Here is an 8903-nt window from a genome sequence, read left to right as displayed (position 1 = left end):
GCCTCGTAATCGTCCATTTGGTGGACATTATAAGATCCGTATGGACTCTTACATATATTTAGAATCAACCCAATGCTTTTGAAGAGGTTTAGCTCTACAGTCCTCTTGTAAGGACTGAACGTGGTCCATCACTGTACTTACATTAACAGCTACTCCCTCCATCCCATAATATAAGAATGTTTTGTACAGTACACCAGTGTTCAAAACACTCTTGTATTATGGGAAGAGGGATTGGTTCATTTTGTAGCATTCTGCATCTTATCTCCTTCGCCCACCATTTACTAAAAAAGATCAGATCTATATTTAATCTTACCAACAAGTAGAATACACAGACAATGCCAGTGCAGAAGTGTAGCCCATTGCTCTTGTCAGTACATTTTGTCCTATAACGCTTGTACTTACAGGGATTGGTAGTTGATTATGTAGCATCAATCTGCATCTTATCTTCATTATCCTCTATCCCTTCCAGTATTATCATATCTATAATTACTCTCTACAAAATGTAGAGTACAGGCAATGCTTATGAAGAAGATTCTGTGCTGAAATTCTTGAGTTATCCTTCCCTTGCCATGGAGAAGGGCATTATAAAGCCGGTGTTAACTGTTAATGTAAGTCAGTCCTTCTAAAGCCTTTATCCTCAACTGCTGTTTAATTTGCTCATACTCCCTATTGTTTACTGCTGTTTAGTTTGTTGTTTCTACCAAAATGCATGTTCGTAAGAACCGTAAGTTCTAAGTTTTACTTGTAAAACCAAATTCCTTATTCATACCATGCACATTACTTAATACTCCCTATATGTATGCTTGTTTTTGTGGATCTATAATCCAATGTGTGGTGAAGCAGCCCACGTTTGCACCTTGTCATCTCCTGTTTTATCTTACTGATGTGACTGATGATATGAACAACATGCCATGCACATTATCCAAAATAGATACAATGATTTTCTTTGCCCTTCATCTATGCTTGTTATGTTGACATGGTAATCCAGTAGTGTGGTGAAGCTCCCCGCATTATGAACAATGCCAAATTATGCTATTGATATTTTGAACATACTCTTTATTTTCTAATTTGAAATTGGATAGAATTGACAGAACAGTTATCATCTTTGTTTATACACGTGCAAAACCTGTCATCTCTCTGCTTTGTTTCAGGGTGATATGCCTGATGGCATGCACAAGTCTGCTGAAGGCTGTGAGACAAACCCAACATATATTGCAGCAAAGAAGGCAAAACATCTTGAAGATAGCGAGACAACCCCAAAGGCTTGTCTTGATGCAGTGTTCAAGTTACTTGAGACTAACAGTCAGACAAGCTCACAGAATTCGTTGTGTGAATCAGTTCAACTTCTTCAGTCCCAAGTTCTAGCAGAAAGGCATTCTGCAACTCAACTTCGACTTGAAGTCCTATCTCTAAGAAAGATTGCGGAGAACACCAATGCGAACCTCATCGCTAAACAGCTACACCTGGAAGCTATGACCGACATGCTAGGCCGGTCTCACAGCCTTGCTCAGCAGCTTGCGCAGCAGTTCCCCCGCAAGGCTAACCTTTCTTGAACTGTCTTGGAAGTGGTCTCGGTTCAGTATTATTTTGTTACACTGCAATGGTGCCCAGTTTTTGTAATCTGCTTCTTCGTTGCGCTTTATGATCACTGGTGGCGAACTTTGATGCCCAGTGGATGTAATATACCTTAAATCCTTTATTGTGTAGTGTAGGTTTATTCTTAGTTACTATGTCGTAATTTTTTTATTGTATAGAGTAGGTTTGTTCTTAATTCCTACTAGTTATGCAGCAGCCCAAAATAAACCCCGGCCCATGATTGTGCGAATCAAATCACGGGCTTTTAACAGGCCAAAATTGTCTGGGTCCTTGTTTGGCCCAATCAGATATCGGCTGCGAGCAGGCCGGATGCAAACCGGGTCGTAGTTAGGCCCAGCTATCGGGTCGTAGTTAGGCCGGCCCATTTAAACTTGTTGGGTCGTGCCACATGTCGACGTATCATAGGCGCCTTCTGTCCAGTGAGTGGATGACATCTATCCCGACGATGAGCCGACACGTGTTTCCTCTAGCCAATGATGATTTTACACGTGGAAAATCCCCATTGGTCGGGGATGTTAACGGGTTATCGGATCCAAAACCCGACCCGATAGCTTAACGGCGTTCCGTTACGGTGGATGCCACGTGTCGGTCACCCTTGACGAAAGCACTTCTATGACGCACGATTTATCGTCATGGAAGTGGACACTTCCGTGATGATAATTTAGGTAATGTCATGGAACACTTCTATGACAGCACAGGTATGACTATCTTGATTCTGTCATAAATTTGTCATGGATGTACATGCATGAAAAAAAGCGACCTACTGTGACAAACACGTATCATCACGGAAGTGTATTTTTTGTAGTGTCATGGCCTGTTCGGCCGCCTTGTGCAGCTCGACCAGTTGCTTCAACTGGTCGCTCATAGGCATCGGGTGTTCGGTCCCAGCATACTGAGACCAGAACAGCTTCTCCGTCGAGCTTCCCTCCTCGGCCTGGTAAAATTTTGCGGCATCCGACACGCTGCGAGGCAAATCTGCGAATGCTCCTGGAGAGCTCTGGACTCAGGTAAGTAACAAGTAATTTACTTTCACATACTTGCTTTGCATATTGAATGCCTTACCCGCCGCTATCTTCCACATTACCTCAATCTCCTAGAGGGCCTTTTGGGCTTCAGCCTTGGCATTCTTTGTGCTCTCAAGGGCCGCCGCAATCTCGGACTCTCGCGTCTTCGAGTCAAGCTCCAAAGCCTCGTGCTTCTTCACGAGAGCCTGGAGCTCTTGCTGCACCTCGCCCACCCGTGCCTCTTGCTTTTCCCGCTCGGTGCGCTCCTTGGCCGCTTTGTTTTCGGCCTCGGACAGCGCTTGCTTCAGGGTCGCCCCTTCGGTCATGGCCCCTGGCACATTCATGATGATCCTGTAATTTCACAACCACATTTTCTTTTATATATATACAATGTATTACTTACCTTTGTTCTCCTTGAGCTGCCTCTTGGCAAGGCCGAGCTCTTTCTCGGACCCCTCGAGGTCCTGCTTCAAAGCGGCGACCTCCGCAGTCAGTGCAGCAGAGGTCAGGAGCGAAGCCTGCATACGCATACAGACATACTTATATTACACTCCTGCAGATATTATTTGATCCGCTATTCGGCTTTTCTTTGTGAACACCAAACAGAGCATTAGGGGCTACTGTCTATGCGGTAATATTTTTCCTATATTTTAAATACTTACCTCAAAGCCTGTTAGAAGGCTGGTACAGGCTCCAGTCAGTCTGCTCTTGGCAGACTGAACCTTCTTGATAACCTCACTCATAATAGTGCGGTGCTCTTTGTCGATGGAAGCGCCGCTAAGCGCTCCCAGGAGTTCGTCCGGTGCCTCTGGATGGACAGAGGTCACCGGCACGGACGGCTTGCCCCTCTTGGAACGGGGCTGCCTGCCCGAGTCCGGAACCACTGGAGGTTATGGCGGAGTGTCTGGCTGCGGGCCGAACTTGGAGCCCCTGGGAGCCTTGCTCCCTTTGCTCCTGGAGTCCAGAAGGTCGCCGTGAGGCGCCTCCGGGACTGTCTCCCCCCGGCTCGGTGCGCCTTGAGACAGTACCTCCGCATTGTCCGTAGGGCAAGGAGAGGTGGCGGTTGGAAGTGTATCACTATCCATGTCCGACGAGTTCAAGGAACCGTCCGACGATGATACATCGATACGGGCTTGGGCGGACTGCATAATCATATTCGACGTTAGGAGAAGTAGTGCAACAAAAGTAAGCTATGAGTTACTCTGGTATTCGAATACTTACGACTTCACCAGGGGCTTGGCCCTGAGCAGCCACTTGTCTTCGCCGTCGGTGACGGTGGTGGAATAGTCCGGAAGGAGAGTCCTTCCCTTCTTGGACCATTTGGCCTCCCCGATTGGGGCGGCCTTTCTTTTCTTGTCTCCCCCGGCTGGAGGGGGAGAGTCTTCGTCTGCCTTCTCCTCATTTTCATAGGAGGAGTGCGTCTCGGAGTTATCGGACGATGAGTTCGATACCACCTGGCGCCGGGAATTCTTTCGGGTTCCCTTGGCCTTCTTCTTCGTCTTCTCCGGCACCTCGTAAGGAGTCGGAGTCCGCATCTCCGTCAGGAGAGCGTCCGCAGGGTCTTCAGGCAGTGGGGCCGGATAGTTAATCTGCTCCGATGCCTCCACCTAGTCCTGTCAAAGGCATGGGAGCTCAGACCCCGCACATGGTTAAGCTATGGGGAATAAATACCCTACCAGATGTACAGAACTTACCGGATTCGCAGGGCGCTTCGCTCTTAGCCCGCGGTCCTTGGTAAGAGAAGGAGGGACCTCGGCGCCCTTGAACAGCACCTTCCAGACGTCCTTATGCGTCGTGTCGAAGATCTCGCGTAGAGTCTGGTGCTGGGCCGGGTCAAACTCCCATAAGATGAAAGTCCGTTTGAGGGAGTCCTGGATTAGGGGGTGTTCGGATAGCCGGACTCCTGGACTATGAAGATACAAGATTGAAGACTTCGCCCCGTGTCCGGAAGGGACTTTCCTTGGCGTGGAAGGCAAGCTTGGCAATATGGATATGCAGATCTCCTACCATTGTAACCGACTTTCTGTAACCCTAACCCTCTCCGGTGTCTATATAAACCGGAGGGTTTTAGTCCATAGGACAACATACACAACAACAATCATACCATAGGCTAGCTTCTAGGGTTTAGCCCTCCGATCTCATGGTAGATCTACTCTTGTACTACCCATATCATCAATATTAATCAAGCAGGACGTAGGGTTTTACCTCCATCAAGAGGGCCCGAACCTGGGTAAAACTTCGTGTCCCTTGCCTCCTGTTACCATCCGGCCTAGACGCACAGTTCGGGACCCCCTACACGAGATCCGCCGGTTTTGACACCGACATTGGTGCTTTCATTGAGAGTTCCTCTGTGTCGTCGCCATCAGGCTCGATGGCTCCTACGATCATCAATAGCGATGCAGTCCAGGGTGAGACCTTCCTCCCCGGACGGATCTTCGTCTTCGGCGGCTTCGCACTGCGGGCCAATTCACTTGGCCATATGGAGCAGATCGAAAGCTATGCCCCTGGCCATCAGGTCAGATTTGGAAGTTTAAACTACACGGCTGACATCCGCGGGGACTTGATCTTCGACGGATTCGAGCCACTGCCGAGTGCGCCGCACTGTCCCGACGAGCATGATCTAGCTCTACCGCCGAACAGTGCCCTGGAAGCCGCACCCGCATCGGCTTCGACCCTTAATTCGGAGCCAACTGCACCGATCAAGGATGGGCGGTTGGACGCCGCCTCGGGGGCTGCGATCCCAACGGCAATCGAGCGGAACACCAGCCCCGGACTCCGTGAGACTCGTGATTCCAAGGAGCCGGACTCATCTCCGGACTCCGAACCATTCGCACCTCTGCCGATCGAATCCGATTGGGCGCCGATCATGGAGTTTACTGCCGTGGACATCTTTCAGCACTCGCCCTTCGGCGATATTATGAAATCACTATAGTCTCTCTCTTTATCAGGACAGCCCTGGCTGGACTACGGTCAGCAAGATTGGGATACGGACGATGAAGAAATTCAATGCCCACCCACCACCCACTTTGTAGCCACTGTCGACGATTTAACTGACATGCTCGACTTTGACTCCGAAGACATTGACGGTATGGACGCCGATGAAGGAGACGATGAAGAACCAGCGCCTATTGGGCCCTGGAACGCCACCTCGTCATATGAAGTATACATGCTGGACACACCAAAAGATGACGACGGAGAGCGGAAGGACGCACCGAAGGCTCGTTCCCTCGGAAAGCAGTCAAAGCGGTGACGCATGCGCCGCCCCAAATCCCGCCTCGACAAAAATAGCAATCACACAGACCCAGCTCTGGAGCAGGGCAAACCGTTGCCGGACAACGACAATCCGGATAATCAAACCGAACAAACAAATTCTATTAAGGATAATGGTCCGGACGACATAACGCCGGACAGGCACCCGGAGCAGCAGAATGCCCGTAAAAGGCTTGTTGCCACCGCGAGGAGTCTGAAAAAGCAGAAGCAAAGGCTCAAGGCTGCGCAAGACACACTCCAAATCAGATGGAGTAAAATACTCAACACAGCAGCGATGTACGGCGACAATCGCCCCTCCAAGAACTACCCAAAGCGGAAGCTGCTACCTGAATTCGATAAGGAGGCCTCAGACCCCCCGCAGCCAAATATCAAAGCAGCCACCTGGTCGGATAGACGACCCCTCTATCAACACAGAGCGGCATACAACGCCACTCACAATACAACACGCGACCCATGCGAGGGCTCGCACCCAAAGGACGGCGCAACAAGATCCATCTATGGACCACGCAAGTGCGCCCCAGCATACAATGCAACACAACAAACATACGAACAACGCGGTACACCCAGATACAGGGGTGCCGCACACCCCCTATGTTTCACCGATGAGGTGCTGGACCATGAATTTCCAGAGGGATTCAAACCCGTAAACATAGAGACATACGACGGAACAATAGACCCTGGGGTCTGGATTGAGGACTACATCCTTCATATCCATATGGCTCGAGGAGATGATCTCCACGCCATCAAGTACTCACCCCTCAAGCTCAAAGGGCTAGCTTGTCACTGGCTTAAAGGCCTCCCCGAAAGCTCCATTGGAAGTTGGGAAGAGCTCGAAGACGCCTTTCGGGCAAATTTTCAAGGGACTTATGTCCGACCTCCGGATGCGGACGATTTGAGTCGTATAACTCAACAACCCGGAGAGTCAGCCCGAAAGCTTTGGAACAGGTTTCTTACTAAAAAGAACCAGATTGTCGACTGTCCGGACGCCGAAGCCTTGGCAGCTTTCAAGCATAGCATCCGTGACGAATGGCTCGCCAGACACCTCGGCCAAAATAAGCCGAGAACGATGGACGCATTAACAAACCTCATGACCCGCTTTTGCGCGGGTGAGGATAGCTGGCTAGCTAGATGCAGCACCAGCGACCCCAGTACATCTGAAGTTAGAGATGGAAACGGGAAATCACGGCGCAATAGCAATAACAAACGCCGGAATAAATAAGACAGCACGAAGGGCATGGCAGTAAATGCCGGATTCAAAAGCTCTCGGCCAGGTCAAAAGCCGCCCCCTAAAGGCACCAGGGATGAATTGTCTAGCCTCAACAAAATTCTAGACCAAGTATGTCAGATCCATAGTACCCCTAGTAAACCTGCTAATCATACCCACAGGAAATGTTGGGTCTTCAAGCAGTCCGGCAAGCTCAACGTCGTACACAAGGGGGAGGATACACCAAGTGAAGACGAGGACGAGCCTCCCAAGCAAGACACGGGGGAACAAAAGAAATTTGCACCAGAAGTCAAAACAGTAAACGTGTTACACATGATCAAGGGGAAAAACAACGCGGCACTCCCAGGAAAATATACCCAAGTGCCTGTCACCGCGAGGTCCTGCCACTGGTCGTCTCAACCGATCACTTTCGACCATCGCGATTACTCTGCAAGTATCCGACACGCAGGATGGGCTGCCCTGGTATTAGACCCATTAATTGGAGGATATCACTTCACACGAGTCTCGATGGATGGCGGCAGCAGCCGAAACCTAATATATCAGGATACAATCCGCAGGATGGGGTTAGACCCAACACAAATTCGCCATAGCAACACTACCTTTAAAGGAGTAACGCCAGGCCCAGGGGCTCATTGTACGGGCTCCCTCCTACTACAAGTTATATTCGGCTCCCCCGATAACTTCCGTCGCGAGCATTTAACCTTGCACATCGCTCCGTTTCAAAGTGGCTATCAAGCACTGCTCGGACGCGAAGCTTTCGCTCGATTTAATGCAATACCACACTACGCCTCCCTCACACTCAAGATGCCCGGTCCACGTGGCATCATTTCAGTGCACGGAAATATCAAGCGATCTCTGCGCGCCGAAGAGAGTGAGGCTGCCTTGGCAGCCGCACACTAAAGGCGCCCGGACCAGCGAAAACGTCCAATAGGTCGTCAAGACCTCAGACACAACTAATCGAGTCCGGCGCCGCTACTTAGACCAAATAAATGGTCACACCCCTATTTGTCAATACAAGGGGCTCAACGCGCGCAGACAAGAGGCAATTTCTTCTCATCTTGAATTATACATGGTTTCTTTAAAAAAACTATCTTTTTGCGCGACAACTTTCTCACCTAAATTCATCTCTTTTACAGACGATCATCGTGCCACACCCGTCCAGGATACGGCACAACGGAGACACAGGCGCAGATGTGCAGCAGGGACCTGCTCCAAGGATTCTTTTTAGATTAAGACCCTACGTAAACCTTTTTTACTGTCTCTTGTTGATACATATCCACCATTGAGAAGGATGCTGACGTCTTGGCATGTGGCCACGCCAGAACAATGCACGAACCTGGACACAAGGGGCTTCTTACAAAGGCCATTACTTAGGCCCGGTTTACACCACAAAGACTGAATACCTTAGGGAGTGTTCGGTGTCGCGAGTTTGGCCCTATATGCATCATCTTCGAATCATTGTCTTTGGTCAAATGTTGGGTTTGCCCGACTCCTGTGTTTTGGTGCCTTACGTTCCGCTTTACCGGCTAAGGTAGCACCAGGAGAACTACTGCGATTGTGCCCTGGTTCATCCGGACGAGCACCTCAGTAGAGAAAGCCGAAAATTGACTATCATGATATAGCGTGAGACTGGTCAACCACTCGATGACCTGTTGGAATGTTAGAATTCCTCCGCCTTAACGAAGGGCCGTTTTCCGGCCAGGCATGTATGCACCCCGGGATCGGGAGAGTGCGGAGCCACCAGGGGCTATCTAGTAGCCCCACTGTCAAACTCCTATGGCTAAGTGAAAGTGCTAAAGCATTATAGT

Source organism: Triticum urartu, chromosome 1, assembly GCF_003073215.2.
Source record: "Triticum urartu cultivar G1812 chromosome 1, Tu2.1, whole genome shotgun sequence".
Classification (NCBI taxonomy): Eukaryota; Viridiplantae; Streptophyta; class Magnoliopsida; order Poales; family Poaceae; genus Triticum; species Triticum urartu.
This window is presented reverse-complemented; position numbering follows the sequence as displayed.